The 17940-nt window shown below is 48.9% G+C and overlaps 1 protein-coding gene across 2 annotated transcripts in view; it reads right to left on the reverse strand.

The window, feature by feature from the left end:
• Positions 1-13317, reverse strand: part of NOS1 (nitric oxide synthase 1) — a 225182-nt gene extending 211865 nt beyond the window's left edge. The window contains exon 1 of one of the 2 annotated variants that reach the window (XM_031650800.1): positions 13223-13317. The gene's annotated coding sequence lies outside the window, so the exon portion shown is untranslated. Of the gene's footprint in view, positions 1-11038; positions 12630-13222 lie in introns of those variants that run through there. The other variant, XM_017946235.3, reaches the window with a different exon arrangement.
• Between the last annotated feature and the right edge of the window lie 4623 nt (positions 13318-17940).

Consider the following 17940-nt stretch of genomic DNA (forward strand, 5'->3'; position numbering starts at 1 on the left):
GGTTTCGCCATGTTGCCCAGCCTGGTCTCTAACTCCTGGATTCAAGTGATTCTCCTGCCTCGGTCTCCCAAAGTGCTGGGATTATAGGTGTAAGCCACCACACCTGGCCCTTCCTTCCCATTTTAGCCATTGAAGCCCTCCTGCTATCAGGCCTAAATAACATCATAACCTCTTAATTCAGCTCCCCAATTCTAATCCATGCTCCCCATGAATGCGAGATGTGTCTGAACATGAGTTTCTCAAATTGGGGTCCCCTGGAGCTTCACAATACTCTATGATCATGTTGTAATTGCTTTAAGTTGTAGGATATTACCATCATCCTTTTCCGAATTAACTGATCACTATCTTATCATCGTGCATTGCCACATGATGCTGGTGTCTGTTCTGCATTTGTGTTAGTGATGACAACTGTGCTGAACTGTCTCACTTTAATTACTGCACAATGACAAGAAAATACCATGGGCATGATACAAAAATGATCTTCTTCGTGCCTGGTAAAGGCTCAAGAATGGAAAGCCACGCTGTAGGAACAGAAGGTTCACAGAAGTCTGAGAAGGGGAAAGTGGAAAATCAGGTCCTCACAGAGGCAGAGGAAAATCAAAAGAACTCTCTGGAATAAATACATTTTAAAAATGACATATGCTGATCAAGCTCTTGAAAAAAGAACCGTCTGGGGTGTGTGTCCACCATTTAGATTGTGAGTGGCGGTTTTGTGTCAGCAAAACATCACCGTGCCCACCGCAGACATGTTTTGAATTTGAATTTTATTGGTTTTGTAATTGTGATCGTATTTAATTTGCAGATTTGTTTTGGTTTTATAGCAGTAGATGAGATATAAGTGAAGAACTTATATCTGCTTTTATGCCAATGTACATTTAAAAAAACCTCATAATAGAAAGATTTTATGGCGACATTGGCAAAGGGGAGGTGTCTGTGAGAATAGGTACCCACTAAAGGCATCCCACGTTAGCCGGGCATGGTGATGCCTGCCTATAGTCCCAGCTACTTGGGAGGCTGAGGCAGGAGGATGGCTTGAGGCCAGGAAGTTGAGGTTTCAGTGAGCTGTGATCATGCCACTGCACTCCAGCCTGGGTAACCGAGCAAGACCCCGTCTCAATTAAAAACCAACCAAACAAAACAAAACAAAACGGCCAGAGGCCACATGGTAGCTCATGCCTATAATCCCAGCCCTTTGGGAAGCTGAGGTAGGTAGACTGAGCCCAGCAGTTTAAGACCAGCCTGGGCAACATGGGGAATCTCTGTCTGTACAAAAAATTAAAACATTTGCCAGGCATGGTAGAGCATGCCTATAGTCTCAGCCACTGGGGAGGCTGAGGTGGGAGGATCGCCTGAGCCCAGGGAGATTGAGGCTGCAGTGAGCCATGATCATGCCATTGCACTCACTCCAGCCTGGGTGACAGAGCAAGACTCTGTCTCAAAAAAAAAGTTTTTAGTTTTAAAAGAATTTTTTAAAAGCATCCCATGTTTGAAAGATGCTGACCCGCTTGCCACTTTGCAGATTACATTTACTGTTCAAATTATTGCCCATTTGGAGTTAATGCTTCACGTGCTTCACCTGTGGCCTCTGTATCCTGCCAGGTTGGTGGACAGATCCTATGCTTCAGTCAAATGGGTAGATAAAACATCCTTCGAGTCATCTGTGCAGTACTTTCACCTACAGTTAAGGAAGGGGTGTGCCGAGTGCTCAAACTAGCACCTACAACATTTACCAGTGCCTGCTAAATGATAACCACTATTAATATGAGCACAGTTGCCTCTTCAAGAGACTGTGGAAAGAGATGTCACATCTGCTGGCATAAATGCCCCTCTCCCGATGTTCCTGTCTCTGCATCTTACAGCCTGATCATGAGAACAGAAGAAAAATGAAGGTAAATGTGTTATCCTAAGTAGAGAAATACCTGGGAATGAGTTTTGGGAGGCTCCATCATGTTGTGGGAAAGAACATTCTGGATTAGGGAATACAAAGACTTAAGGGTAGGGCCTACTCTGTGTGCCCTTGGACAAGACACCTAGCCTCTCTGAGCCTTGAGCTCTGCTATGTTGAATAGGACAAAGGATCATCGTAGCCCTGCTCACTTCCTGGAGCAGGCGGCAGGATCAATTAGGTCAGGGATGTGGAAGGTGGAAGTGACAGTGACCTGAGGGGCTGCCATTATTATTGCTAGAGTGACAGTGATGAGGCAGAGTTGGAGAGATGCTCAGAGAGCTGGCAAAGGAGGGAAAGGCAGAGAGAGAGAGAAGAGTAACTCTATTGCCTTTACTGTCTGTCCTTTCTCCAGAGCTAACTTAGGCACACACAGTTCCTATAAATTTTCCTCCCAGCTTCTTCTCTCAACTGGGTTCAGCTTACACAGACTCTTAGGGAGTCTTAGGCTGCCTTGGTGGCAGCTGAGGTCCCAGTAGAGAAGCTGGAATAGTTATCTTGGAGCCCCATAGGAAAAAGAGGGATGACACAGGCCAGGGGCATGGCTGCTCAGGGCGAAGAGTGCCCATGGCTGAGTTGTGCTCAGCTCAGACCACACTGGGCTCACTGAGGGCCTGCAGCTCAGCATTGACCCTTGGTTCATCCCAGAGACATGTGCCCCAGGAGGGCCCTTCTCTCATGTCTCAGTTCGTCTATGGAGGAGGAGATGGAATGAGATGCTCTTTTTAAAGGCACTCAGAATGTGAGCAACTTGATGGGAGTGGGTGGGGAATGTCTCATCCATTTCTGCAGTCTCAGAGCCCAGTAAGGCAGGATGAGAGTAAATGTTCAAGGCAGGATGAGAGTAAATGTTCAATGCATGTTGGGTGAAATAAATGAGTAGATGGAAAGATGGACAGGTGGATAGATGGATGGACAGAACAACAGATGGATGGGTGCATGAATGGGTGATGGATAAATGCATGAGAGGGTGGACAGATAGATAAAAGGACAGAGAGATGGATGAAGTGAAGGAAAGCTTTAATACAGTAGCTGAGACAACTCCCCTGAGAGCCCTCCTTGCAAGACTGACCCTTGGCTCACAACTGGGAAGTCGGATTTTGGGAGGGTTTCCAAAGATCCTAGAATTGATAAGAGTAGCTCACTATGGTTTATGTTAAACATCCATTTTTCTTCTGAGAGTCTGGAATTTTGGTATATTTTAGGCAGAGTGTGCCTACATGGCCCACCCCCATAAAAATCTTAGGCACAGAGTCTCTAATGAGCTTCCGTGGCAGAAAACATTTCACACGTCTTGTCACAACTTGTTGCTCCAGGAATTAAGTGTGTCCTCTGCGGCTCCACTTGGAGAGGATTGTTGGAAGCTTGCTCTTGGTTTCTCTGGGCTTTACCCCATGCATCTTTTCCCTTTGCAGATTTTACTTTGTATCTTGCACTGGAATAAATTCATGAGTACAACTGTATACTGAGTCCTGAGTCCTCTGAGAGAATCATCAAACCTGGGAGTGCTCTTGGGGACCCCAATTACAGACAGATGGATGGATGGATGGACAGATAAACTAATAAATGGATAAATTAAAGGTAGATAGATGAGTGATGTCTGATAAGCTATTGATAAATGTATGGATGAGTAGATGAACAGGTGGATGGATAGACAGATGAATGACTAGGTAGATGGATGGACAGACAAATGACTAATAGGATGGGTAGATGTATGTATGGATGGATGGATGGAGGGTTGGCTGGATGGATAGATGGTTGGATGGATGGATAGATGAATGCATGCATGGATGGATGGTTGGCATGCATGCATGGATGGATGGATGGATGGATGCATGGATGCATAGATGGATGATTGGTTGGATGGATCGATAGATACATAGATAGATGGATGGTTTCATACATAAATGGATAGATGGATGGGTGGATGCATGAGTGGGTGGATGGTTGGTATGTGTGCAAGAATGGATGCATGAGTGGATGGATGGATGCATGAATAGACGCATGGGTGTTTGGATGATGTCTCTCTGTGTGTGTGTGTGTGTGTGTGTGTGTGTGTGTGTGTGTGAAGGGTTAGAAGGAGTGACCTAAATCTTTCAGATGCTCTAAAGGCCACAGATTTTAATGGCCACAAGAGTTCCTCAAAGGCTCAAGACTATTCATACCTAACTTCTTTGTCAGGAATGAGTCAGTGCCTGGGGGATTTTTGCTTGGCGGGATCAGAATTTAATATGGTCACTGCTTATATACGCATATGGGTACCTGGAGGACTAACTATATGTATAGTAGTGCCCATGATGAATAGGAAGGTTGGTTTGGGGCATAAGCTCAGAATGCAGGAGCAAAGAGCGTAGAAGAACACATCTGGTTTCCCAAATCTGTGGGTATTACTGGCCAACAGCACTACCAGCTTCCCGAAGACTGAATTTGTTTTCTCTAGTTTGGGGTTTGACTCTGTAAAAATATTTGGTCTTTATTTGAGATCTTTTGTTTTCCCTTGCAAATTAAATGTCTCTTTATGATTCATTGTTCTGGAGGAGTCATGGTGAGCATTGCAAACCCATTTTTTCCTGTTTTTTTTTTTTTTTTTTCTTGAATGATGAACTCTACTTTGATTTAAACACTTTTATAATAATTTTTCTTTTAATTGAAAAGTGATTTTTAAAATGCATTTGGCAGAGGGGGACAGGGGATGTGTAAAAGTTACAGTCTCATTTATTCCTAGTGAAGTGGAAGGGAAATGGAACCCAGGGGAGGAACAGGATAAAAAAAGAATACTGGAAACTAATAGAACCAAAGGAGGAAAGAAAGAATACAATGAATGTGAGTGGGCTTTGAATAGGCATCTTGTTTTGTACCTAAGCACTCGAGTTAGAAGAAATAGAGAAACGAAAAGTCGGAGCTGCTACCTGGCCAAAGACCAATTCTCTGTGACTCAGAGGCACTGCCACCATCTCCCTCTGAGCCCATGGGCCTCAGTTTCTACATCTGTCAATGGGATGAAGCCATCTTCACAGGGCTGCTGAGGGTCTCAGGAAATAATGAATGGGAAAATGCAAGCTGTATGGTGCTACATGTGGGGTGGGTGGGTGGCGTGAGTGGGGTGAAGAAAGTAGGGTGAGCTTCCAGACTCTCCTAGCTCTAAGATCCATCCACTCCGTTCCTCCACCTTCCATCCATCCCTTCCTTCCTCCTTCCATCCACCATTCCATTCCACCCTGTCCCTCCACCACCCTCCCTTCCACTCCTCCATGCCTCCAGCCATAATTTCTCCACTCAGTCGTCTTTCCGTGGGACCACGTGCCGCGTCCTCCACCCCGCCTTATTCGCCGCCGCCAGTATAGTTCGTCCAGTGATCACCGGACGCGATGTAATCATCACGCAATGCCATTCAAACCGCGTCTTTAGTGCTGGTATCCGCCGCCTTATTCCTTGCTGCGATCCTCCTCGGATAGCGCCGTGCGATCATCGCATCGTGCTGCGCTGCGTGTGGATCCAGTCATATTTCCTTGCCTTGTCGATGGTTCGGCGTTATCACTTATCACGTATCAGACGTAATCGCATGCGCTATCGGACATCCATGCCGCCTTATCACGATGCGCATCAGGATCAATTCTTGCGCAATGCGAACCCGATGCTGGATCCTGCCGCCACCGCCTTATCCGCCGCCTTATCGTGGATTGCTTATCCATGCCATACCTCAATGCACTCCACTGGACCATCCATTGTCACCGCGCCATCACGTGCGCATCTCAACGTGAAGCTATAGCGTACGCCCCTTGACCGTCTTTGTTGCTGGGACCCATCGCAGCACGCACGATCATCTCACCCATCGTATGCCGCACGCCGTCCGCGTGCGCGCTCTCCGGCTATGGCTATCGTATCTTAAACCCGTCTTTGCGTGCGCGGACCATCGCGCACGCACGCACGCACATCTCACATGTACTGCGGTGGGGTTATGCATGTGGGATTGGTTGATCGGGGAGCTTCTGAACTCAGGATCGGTCTGGGTCCTGGGGTGGGTGAAGATGCTATGGATGTTAATGTCGGCTGGTTATCTCACACGGTTACGTGGTGCGCACCATCTCGCGTTCATCACGCATCCTCACCGCACAGCCACGCCTCGCACATTGCGGGCGTTATGCACGCCATTCCATGCCATGCCATAGACGCCATTAAATGCCCATGCCGGACACCTGACTATCACTGGAGCGCTTATTCGCCTGCCGTCCGTCGCCGCCGCTTATCGTGTTGCGTTCATCGCCGCTATGCGTGCGATCGGCAGGTGGCGCATGATATCGCGCGTGATAGCCATCGTGCGCGATCATCACGTCGAATATCGACATGAACCATGGTACGTCGTTTGGCGCGATATGACCGCCGCGTATTCGCACCCGTGCATACATCACGCCTTCGTGCGGTCATCGTCGTTAAGGATTGATCGACATGTTATCACGCATGTCGGTGGCGATTATCCGCTGATGCGCACGGTTATCGTGCTGGTTTTCACGACAGGTCGATCGCGTGCCTGAATCATTGCATGGATGGATTCCTGATCATGGTTCATCATCGCAATGCTTATCACTTGTGTCGCCTGTTATCCGCGCCGCGCTATCGTAATGCCTGATATCCCGCCGGTGGTGCTGGTACCACCCTGTCCACCCTTCCTTCCATGTCCACCCTGTCCAGGTCCTCCCTTCGATCCATTCAGATGAGACCCCTAATTTGATTCCAGCCAGTGGTGAGATCAGATCACTCCATCTTCCCCAGGCTTCTGACCCATGGATGCCCAGAAACTGCTCCTTCTGGGCTGCCAATGTCCGCATGAAACCAAATTTCAATGGACACCCACATGCACTCACTCTCCTGACCCCTGGGTGATGTCTCTCTTTCTTCCCTATCCTTGGTATCTGATGACTCCAATCATGAACTTTGAGCTTCCCAAGCAAAGGGGCCTTTTCTGCTTTATTCACGTGTGTATCCTCAGAGCCCGACAATCAAGAAATATTTGCTGAATGAGACGGAATGAGGGTGTGAGGCATGGAGAAAGAGATGATTTACCTAGGCCAGGGCTCGGGGCTCTGGGAGTGAGGTGCAGGGAGAGGATGTAAGGGTACCCTTCACAGCCAATTTCAAGGCTTTCCTCTCTCCCCAGCTCTTGGCTAAACCCTAGGCCCCTCCTGAACCAGATCCTCCTCCCCACATACATCCCATCCTTGCCTCCTCCTGAATGACCCAAAGTTCTGGTACTATTTGGAACCTGCCTCCAGCAGCCATTTCTGACTCACCTCTCAGGGCTTCCCAGGTCCCTCTGGAGTTCGGTGGGAAGGGACCTAGCTTCGCTGGGAACCCAGGCCTTCTGTGATCCAACCCAGCCTCAATACACCCACACCACCATCTTCATTGCCCCAGTAGTTACTACTTGCAGGAACTGGGCTATCCTCCCAACCATCTAGAAGGAAGGCCGTGGTGGCAGCCACATCCTAGAGTTAGGGGAACAGAGGCTCTAAGAGCAAGTCTTTGGCTCAAGGTCAACAACGGGCAAGTGGTGATTCTGGGATTTGAACTCAGGCCCCCAACTCTTCCTGGCCAAGCTTCCTCGACTTCCCACACTGGACCTGGCACCCCTTTCTGGGCTTCCCCATCCAAGCAATGTTCCTTCCTTGCTATCCTCATCTGTCCCCTCACCTGTCTCCCCCACTGATCCAGAACCTACTCAGGGGCAGTGATGTGGACAACAGTGGTGTCTTTGCTAGGCTAGGGCAATGCCCCAGCTGGGTATTGCCTTAGGTAGGGAAGCTGGCTTGCTTGGGAGATGATGACACCTCTCCCACCTCCCCAACTGAGGACAGCCTAAGTCAATGACTGATTGACACAGGCATACAAAAAACTGGCCCCTTTTGTTTTCTGTGTCTACCACTTCATCATGAGGGCCTAGACCACTGCCTGGCACGTAGCAGGAGCATAGTGAATGTTTGTTGAATGAATAAATGAATGTCTCTTCTTCCCCTCACCTAGACATCTGCATTTCTCAATTCCTATCCAGGTCTTCTCTAAATCTTCAAGGCCATCCTCTCCTTACCTGCCAGGTATCCTCACCTGCCAGGTTCACCCCAGCGGGCCTTGACTCCATAGCAAAGTGCTTTGTCAGCTGTCTGTACACCTCAGGAATTCAGTTGCATATAGTGGGTGAGAGGGAGTCAGAGCTGAGGGAGGTGGTGAGACTCCCACCCTAGCTCAACCTGGAACACTCTGCTTTGATCAGTTTCCACAAGATTTTGTTTAGACAAAAATGCTCTGCACCTGCAAAGGCTGAGAAGCCCTTTGACATGTTGTGTTTTCCTTCTGTCCCACCCACTCCCTTGATGGGAAGCACACCCTCCCTCATGCTGCCTCATCCAGATTTTGTAGAAAATTGCTTCTGTCCCATCTAGACTGGAACTCCTCAAGGAGGGCTGTAGCCTAGAGGGTGAAAGTGCGCACTCTGGAGTCACAAAGACCTTGGGGAAGTTATTTCACCCCTCCTAGCCTCCGTTTCTGTAGCAGTAAAATGGGAAAGTAATAGAACTAGTAAATGAGCACTGGGCAAGAGTTCAACAAGGTTAATTATCTCAGGCCAGGTTCGGTAGCTCACGCCTGTAATCTCAGCACTTTGGGAGGCCAAGACAGGACAATCACTTGAGCCTAGGAGTTAGAGACCAGCCTGGGCAACATAGCGAAACCCTACCTCTACAAAAAATACAAAAATTAGCTGGGCATTGTGGTGTGCACCTGTAATCCCAACTACTCAGGAGGCTGAGGTGGGAGGATCACTTGAGGCTGTCATATTGAGGCTACAGTGAGCCGTGATTGCACCACTGCACGCCAGCCTGGGCAACAGCACAAGAACCTGTCTCAAAAAAACAACAAAACAAAACCAAACAGAAAACAGAAGACGAAACAGAAAACAAAAATAATGAATCATCTCATGTGCTAAACACAGCACCTGGCTCATGGCAAATAATAAATGGTACCTTCTAGTATTTGTTAAATTACGCAAGCAAGTGCCTTGGGCATGCCTAGCAATTAATTATCGAAATGATCATACTTTGCTTTGGCAAAAGAAGTTAAACCATGGATGTATGTGAAGCTCAGTTTGCTCTGGTGTGGTTACTTCCCAGAGGCCTAAGCGGGTATGTGACGCTCATAATCCCCGGCCTCTGGCTAAAGCCACTAATTCTGGGTGGACATTGGAGACATTCTGCATGGTTTTGCCAAGTGGGGCCTCATCCTTTGCCACAGAAAGAATCCCATGTCCTACTGTTTCCTAGGCATCTAGATTTCCACTAGATCCAGGCATAGCGTGCAAAGACAGCTGAGAAAATTGGAAGAGGCCGTGGTTTCTCATATCCCAGATCTGCCCGTGGATCTGCCGCAGCTAGTACAGGGCTCACTCATAGTGGATCCTCAATAAATGCCGTGCAGTGAACAAAGGAATACAGGAATTTGAGATCTCCCATGTAATTTCAGCATCTAGCAATAGATGTTTCTTGATAAGCATTTTTGGGATGAATGAATGCATTCTAGGTTTGCTATCATATCCTCAGCGTTGGGCCTAGGTCCTAGCACAGAGGCCTCTGATGAATATTTATAGCAGAAATGAACTAGATCTACTATTTCCCAGAAAGCAGTTGAGCTTCCCTTGTAGTTGCCCCCATCCCTTTCCTCTTGTCTCATACTCACAGTCCTCAGGTCCAGCTGCCAGCCTGGCTTGGCGTTAGCCAGCTGGGAAAGGAATCTGGGAGACAAAGCAAGTGAAGCTCCCCAAGATGCATAATTGGGAGAGTCTCTAGCCAGCTCTCCAGGAAGCTCTGGGGGCGCTGCCCTCGGGAAACACTCACCCCCGAGATAGACTGAGCTGGCAAGAGCCATCTACAGTGATTCTGTGACACTGTCAAGGAGCCCTCCTCTGCATGGCTTTGGCATTGAATGCAACCACACACACATACCACACACACACACACACACACACACACACACACACACACAGCAGGCACTATGCCCTGCTGGACAGAATGGGCTACAGGGATATGCATGGGCAAATGCACCCCAGACAGCACGTGCATGTGGATGGACACTCAGCAATGTTCCATCTCCCCAGGCCAGGCCCTGCCATCCTATCTCAAACACACTTTGCCTCTACCCCAAGCAGGCAGTGACCACAGACCACCAGGTGGTACCACCAAGTGATAACACTGTCTGTCACCACGGGGGACCCTCTCATGGATGACAGAACCTCTCCCAGCCAGGAGCTGAGGCTCAGCGTTTACAGCCAGTGCAGGCTCAAGGGCGAGTCACGTGTCCCCCCACTTCCTGGAGGCACTGGCGAGCTTTCCCTGTCTGCGTCCCCCCACCCATGTCTGTCCCATGAGCAGGCAGCCACCTCCTCCTCTGTCCCTGCTGGGATCAACTCTCCACTAGGAACCAGGAGGTGGCTCAGATCCTGCAGAGTGGCCTGGCGTGCAGGCTGTACTGCTATCCCTAAAGGCATCTGTGGATCCTGGCCAGGGCCCTCCTTGGCCTTCAGTCATGCTCCAGGACATGTGGCCCTCTGAAGCGCGTGGCCTTCCCCTCAGTTCTGGCCTCCGGTACAACAGCCTCTCCATGCCTGCTTCCCACAGGGGTCTCATACCAGCCGAGCAATGGTGCCACCCACAGCATGAGCTCTGGGGCTGGCAGGTTGGAGGGACCCAGCCTTAGAGTCCCAGACAGGCTGGCAGGGAGAACCAGCTCTGTTGAGGGTGATGAGAGCAGAGTTGAAATCCTAAAGCCTCATCTGTGCCGACTGATCCCTCCTTCACCCATCAGGTCTCCTGACACTGTCTGGGGGGAGCCCCTGCGGCTGCGTGACCGGAGGGGAAGGACGTGGGACTGGCCTGTGGTCCCCTTGGGTACCCTTCCTGTAAGGCTGAGGTGACGGGGGTCAGGGATGCTGCGAGGCCCTGTAACGCTGCAGGAAAATGAGCCCTACAGTGAGCCCCCAGCCCATGACACCCAGCTCCGGCACACCAGGTCCCCCTGCCTGGGGAGCCGAGCCCCCGCCTGGGTACTCACCGGCTCCGGCAAGGCCTCACCCTGGCATGGTGGCAGTCACCCCCTCTCAGACAGTGCTCCCCATCTGGAGAGGCCAGCGGCACTAATCAGCCGCCTGGCGTGGTGCAGGCCGAGCAACTGGGGTTTAATTGACACCAGGTGGCCCCTCCCCAGGGGCAGGCTGGGAGGCGGCTCTGTCGGGTTGGGAGGCCAAGCCTTGGGCAGGGGGGTTGCACCCAGACCAGGCCAGTTCAGGCTTCCCCGGGAGAGACAAGGGCAGTCAGGCAGTCGCTGGCCACCCCTCCCTTCCACTCCTGCCGGCTGCCTCCATGGCACGGCCCTGGCTTCCCTAGGCTCTGACCTTTCTTTCATTTAGAGGTGGCAGCGGCAGTGGCAGTGTCTGCCCAGGAGGAGGGTGGCTCAGGTTTCCCCCCAGCTGGCTAGGGGCAGCCAGGATCGAGCTCACTGTGTCTGCGGGGATCAGGCTGTGCCCGCCAGATCCGGAGTGAGGCCACCCACGGCAGTCACAAAGGATCCCATGAACTATCTTTTATTGAACACTTACTATGCACCAGGCCAGGCATGGTGCCCACACTGTCCCCTCTGAAATCTCATGTGCCCCCAAAAGGTGGGCATTTATTAACCCACTTTGCAAAATGAGGAAAGGGAGGCTCAGAGAAGCTAAGCTTCTTCTCCAAGGTCACACAGCAGAACAGCCAGAACACACATCCAGCTGTATCTGATACTGAGTCAGGGATTTGCATGGCCACCTGCAAAGTAGATCATATCATCCCCATTTTTGAGATGAGGAAATTGAGGCTTAGAGAGAAGTCAGTTTTCAAAGTCACACAGCAAGGTATGGAACGTGGATTTGCCACTAGGTGTGTTGGGCCAGGTTGCCAGGGAAAATAAAGTCCACAGCTGAAATACAAGCCGTCTTCTCTGACCCACATGTGTTCCTGCTTATGAGCCACAGTTTGGGGTTTAGGAGAAACAGCACTGGACTTACAGTCAGAAGACCTGTGCCCAACTTGCTGTGTGACCTTGAGCAAGTTACTCCACCTCTCTGGGCTTTGCTGCAGCTGCTGTGAACCCCAAATGGGACATCACATGGAAAAAGCTTTGTGACTTGTGTTCACAGGGCAGGATGAGGGAGTACCAAAGTAGCCCCACTCTGCCCTGGAGCCCTTCCCAAAGACCCCCAACTCTGTTCTTTCTCTTTACTGCCAGGAGCGGGACCCAGCAGGGAGGAGCATACAGGTTCCACAAGTGCACAGGGTTCAGATCCCGGCTCTGATCTGAGTCTCACAAAGTGCGTGACCTTCAGAAGTCATTTCACTCTCTAGTCTCAATTTCTCCTTTCTAAAAATGTGCTCCTGGGGACTCCCGCCATGCCTGGGCTGCATGAAAATGAATGAGATAATACTCAGCACCTGCCTCTTTGTTCAACAACATTTATTGAGCACCTACTAGACACGGGTGACTGTGCTGGCGATATAATTTTTACAGGAACAATATTCTCATAAAAACAAAGTCAGTTGACCAGGTGCGGTGGCTCACGCACTTTGGGAGGCTGAGGCGGGCAGATCACCTGAGGTCAGGAGCTCGACACCAGCCTGGCCAAGGTGGTGAAACCCTGTCTCTACTAAAAATACAAAAAAAAAAATTAGCCGGACATGGTGGTGGGCGCCTGTAATCCCAGCTACTCAGGAGGCTGAGGCAGGAGAATCGCTTGAACCCGAGAGGCGGAGGTTGCAGTGAGCCAAGAACTTGCCATTGCACTCCAGCCTGGGCGACAAGAGTGAAACTCCGTCTCAAAAAAAACCCAAAAAACCAAAGTCAGTCATTCATGCCCTTGCGGTGGAGACAGACAAATGTAAAAACCCCACCAAAAAAATAAGTAATTCCTTGTGTTACGTGCTCGACAAATGGAAGTAGCTATTATTGTTGTTGTTCATGCATGTATTCCACAAAAGAACTCACTGAGCGCCTACTAGGTGCCAGGTACTCTTCTAGGCATTGAGATATAGCAGGGACCAATACAGACAAGGCTGTCCACTCTAATAATTAACTATGATAATAAATAGCAATAATTAACCATGACAACATATAGCAATAATAATTATTATATTACTATTCTCAGGCAATGCAGGTTCTCCCCAACACACTGGATGCCCTGGTTTTCTCACTGGTAGAATTACATACCTGTCTGCTGCCATCTGGCCCTCTGGGAGCTCCAAGCTGGAGCATGGGATTCCAGAATGTTCTTAGGTCTGATCCTCAGTGAAGCTCATGGGCTCTTTTTGGTCTGACTTGCGGGCACTCTGGCAGGCAGCTCATCCCCCTGGCATAGACCCAGAACCCATGTGGGTTGGGAGAAGTTGAGCCTGTGACTCAGCCAGCCTGGCCTGTCAAGCAGAGATGAGAAGGGAGCAAGCAGCTGGCTGGGCTGTTAGCCATGGGGCTCTCCTGAACCATAGGGCGGGTGCCTGGGGGACAGAATGGGGCTTTGGGATGACAAGGGACCGGCCCTAAGCTCAGGTGACTGCACCCCGGCCCCTGGTGACGGTGGCTGTCTCTAGTAAAGAGAATTTTTTTTTAAGACAGAGTCTCGCTCTGTTGCCCAGGCTGGAGTGCAGTGGCATGATCTCTGCTCACTGCAACCTCTGTCTCCCAGGTTCAAGCAATTCTCCAGTCTCAACCTCCCGAGTAGCTGGGACTACAGGCACGCACCACCATGCCTGGCTAATTTTTTTGTATTTTTCCCAGAGATGGGGTTTTGCCACGTTGGCCAGACTGGTCTCAAACTCCTGACCTCAAGTGATCCACCTGCCTTAGCCTCCCAAAGTACTGGGAATGTAGGCATGAGCCACCACGCCTGGCCAAGAATATTCTTACAAGAATCACAGAGTATGCTGCCTTGTGAGTGAATGGGCTCCTCATCAATCAAATAACTCCAGCAGGATGCTATAAAGCAGAATCCAGAATGGCCTGTTCATTTGTCAGATGTATCCGTAAGACTGAGCTCTACCTTCTAGGTCTCGTTTACACCATCATAACTCGAGTGTCTGGCACAGAGCACATCACATAGTAGTTGGCAAATATTTCTTATATTCATATATGTACAGATCAGAATGTTCTTTCTGGCTTTGACCACATGAGACTGACAACAAGTAGCCCTGCCATTTTATTCATTTGTCTCTTCCCTCAACAAATATATCCTGAACACCTACTATGTGCCAGGCACTCTTCTAGGCACTGGGGATATAGTAGTGATCAAGACAGATAAAAATTTCTGCCTTCGTGAAGTCTACCATCTCATGATTGGACTTTCATTTTAGTTTTTAGAGATGGGGTATCAGTCTGTTCTCATACTGCTCATAAGGACATACCCGAGACTGGGTGATTTAGAAAGGAAAGAGGTTTAATGGACTTACAGTTCCACATGGCTGAGGAAGCCTCATAATCGTGGTAGAAGGTGAAGGAGGAACGAAGTCATGTCTGACATGGCGGCAGGCAAGAGAGAGCTTGTATAGGGGAACTACCATTTATAAAACCATCAGCTCTCATGAGACTTATTCACTATCAGGGAAACAGCATGGGAGAGACCTGTCCCCATGAATCAATGACCCCCCATTGGGTCCCTCCCACATGTGGGAGTTATGGAAGCTACAATTCAAGATGATATTTGGGTGGGGACACAGCCAAACCATATCAGACAGGGTCTTGCTTTGTCACCTAGGCAGGAGTGCAGTAGTGTGGTCATGGCTCACTGCAGCCTCACACTCCTGGGTGATCCTCCCACCTCAGCCTCCTGAGTAGCTGGGACTATAGGCATGTGCCACATTTTTTTCATCTTTTTCAGAGATGGGGTCTCACTCACGACTGGGCTTTTAACGAGGTAATTCCACAGGTGTCAATCATATTAATCACAATGACAGGCATTGCCTTAGGTTTCTGTACCTTGGCCGTATTAACATTTGGCTGGATAACTGTGGCAAGGGGCCGTCCTGTGCACCGTAGGATTTTAGCAGCATCCCTGGTCTCTACCCACTAGATGCCAGTAATAACCTCCCTTCTGCTTCCACTTATGACATCCCAAAATGTCTTTAGACATTGCCCGCGGCCCTGAAGGAGTAATAACATTGTCCCTGGTTGGAAATCCTAGTCATCTCTTAAGCACCAACTATGTGACAGGCACTTTGCATTCATTAATTTACTTAATCTCTAAAATAACTCCAGGAAGCAGGGATAATTACTATTTCCATTTTACAGAGGAGGAAACAGAAAAGATCAGCCACTTGCTGATGGGTCCCAGTCGGTGCACCTAGCCCTCTGATGCGCAGCTTCCAGCACTTCCCATGCTGAGCCCATGCGCAGCTGCACCGACCAAGCCTAGAGCAGGGTGTCTCTTTCCTGGACTTTTGCAGATTTCTCTTCTGGTTCTACTCTGTGGCCTCTTGCAGAGCACAGGGATTGGGGCCTTCAGAGAAGCCGCGACCACTAGAAAAATACTGCAAGCTGCAGATATAATTGTAAGTTTTCTAGTAGCTGCATTCAAAAGGTAAAAAGAAAGAGGCAGCATTAATTATAATAATTAATACACTTTAATCCAGTATCATTGAGAGCTATCATGTCGGCGTGTAACTAATTAAAATTTATTAATGAGATAGTTTAGTCTTTTTTGGCACCTCATTGAAATCTGGTGTGTGTTTTGCACTTGCAGCTCCATTCAGAGCAGCCACATCTCAAGAGTTCGGTAGCCACGTGTGGTCAGTGGCTCCCGTTTGGGGAATGCAGATATGGAAAGTTGTGTTAACTGAGGGAATGAAGACAGGAGGCAGGATATTCTCAGCAAAATGGGCAAGGTGTCCCTGAGCCCACAGATCCTGAGGGTTGCCACACTCTACTGTCACTTTCCGCTGGGCTCCTTTGTGTTTATCTGTCTTTCTGTCCCTGGAGCTGAGCTCCACAGTGGGCCTCTGTAGGAGAGGCAGTTTGGAATCAGAGCGGTTGGAATCAGAGGCTAGGGCCCCATCCCGGCTTTATCACACAGGTGCCTGAGCCAGAGCCTCAGTTTCCTCATCTGTGAATTGGGGATGGATTGCTATTCCCTAGAACTTTCTGCCGTAATGGACACATGGAAACCAAGGTGGTAGCCACTAGCCACACGTGGCTATTAAACATTTGAAATATGGCTGGTGTGACAGAGGAACTGATTTTCAAATTTTGTTTAATTGTAATTAATTTAAGTGGAAGTAGCTGCCTGTGGTTCGTGGCTGTTGCATTGGACAGCACAGCTTCAGAGAGTTATTGGAGGATTAAGCATAAAGTCCCTGGCACAGAGAAGGCGTTCAGCACCTGCTGCCTTATCCCCCTGGTGGGTGGGTCCTCAATGATTGTTTGTGGAGGTCCCCATGAGGGCTCAGCTGACCACCGATGGTGACTGGGAGGAGATCACCCAAGGCTGGGGACACCATCTGAGGGGATTAGAGGCAACAGCCTCTCACACAGTCCTGGGAAGAGTGCCTGTTGCTATGAGCCACACCGGAAAGCCTCATAATTCACAGAGCATTGGTCAGATTCTTCAGAAGGGTCTTGCCTGAGTAGTGGGAAATAATTAGCCCTAAATGAAATGCAGCTCTGAGTCTAACACATCTTAAAAGCAATGATTTAGGAGCACAGTCTGGCGTTCAGACCCCAGTTCAAGTCCCAGCTCTGCCTGCTGTATTACCTGCTGTGTGACTTAGAGCAAGTTGGTTCTCTCTAAACCTCAGTTTCTTCACCTCTCAAATGGGCATGCATAACAACAGTGCTTACCTCGTGGGGCCTTTGGGAGGACTCAGTGAGCCCTCAGCAAAGTGTTCAATAAATTGTAGCAATTACTGCTGTTTGATTGCAATGGAATGCAATGGAATTTATGTTTAAAAAGCGCTTGGTGGCCGGGCTCATGGCTCATGCCTGTAATTCTAGCACTTTGAGAGGTTGGGTTGGGTGGATCACTTGAGGTCCATAGTTCAAGACCAGCCTGGCCAATATGGTGAAACTCTGTCTCTACTAAAAATACAAAAATTAGCTGGGCATGGTGGCGTGTGTTTGTAATCCCAGCTACTCAGGAGACTGAAGCAGAAGAATTGCTTGAATCCAGGAGGTGCATGTTGTAGTGAGCCAAGACTGCACCACTGCACTCCAGCGTGGGCGGCAAAGTGAGACTTCGTCTCAAAAAACAAACAAACAAACAAACAAACAAACGAAAAAAAGTGATCCTATGAGAATTACAGGAGTGGCTGTTAGAAGCAAAAGCCCGCAGAGGTAGGGGAAGGGCACACATATATGGCAACCACTAAGTGTTCCAAGTCAGTGAGATGAAGAGCTGCGGTTCAAACCCCTGGTATCTTAAGTCCAGAATCCAGGGACTCTAAAAAACATTTTAAAGTTGATACATAGTATTTGCACATATTTACAGTGTACATGTGATATTTTATTACATGCATAGAATGTGTCATGATCCAAGTGGCCCCCAAACACTTGTCTATCAACTGGAGTTTCCACCCCACTGGCTTTTGGAGAAATGAGAAAATATAACAGCATTTACATTTTTATTCTTCAAATCAAGGCCCTCCTAATCTTGGGGTGATAGATAGCCTTTTTTTAATAAAACAGTGTTGATACTAAGTTGGAAATATCTTGTTTTTGTTTTGCTTTGGTTTTTAAAATGTCTTTACTTGGCAAAATAAAAAGCTGAGATAATGTATCAGTATCTCTAAAGTTTCTTTCTTTCTTTCTTTTTTTTTTTTTTCTCTTTCATCTAATGGTCCAGGAAACATGGACTATTAGGCTGCCTGGTTTGTAAAAGGTCTCAGAATATACTTGGAATTTTTCCCATGTCTGAGAGCAGTGTTTCTCGAAGCGTTCCACAGGGC

This window comes from Papio anubis, chromosome 9, assembly GCF_008728515.1.
Source record: "Papio anubis isolate 15944 chromosome 9, Panubis1.0, whole genome shotgun sequence".
Lineage (NCBI taxonomy): Eukaryota > Metazoa > Chordata > Mammalia > Primates > Cercopithecidae > Papio > Papio anubis.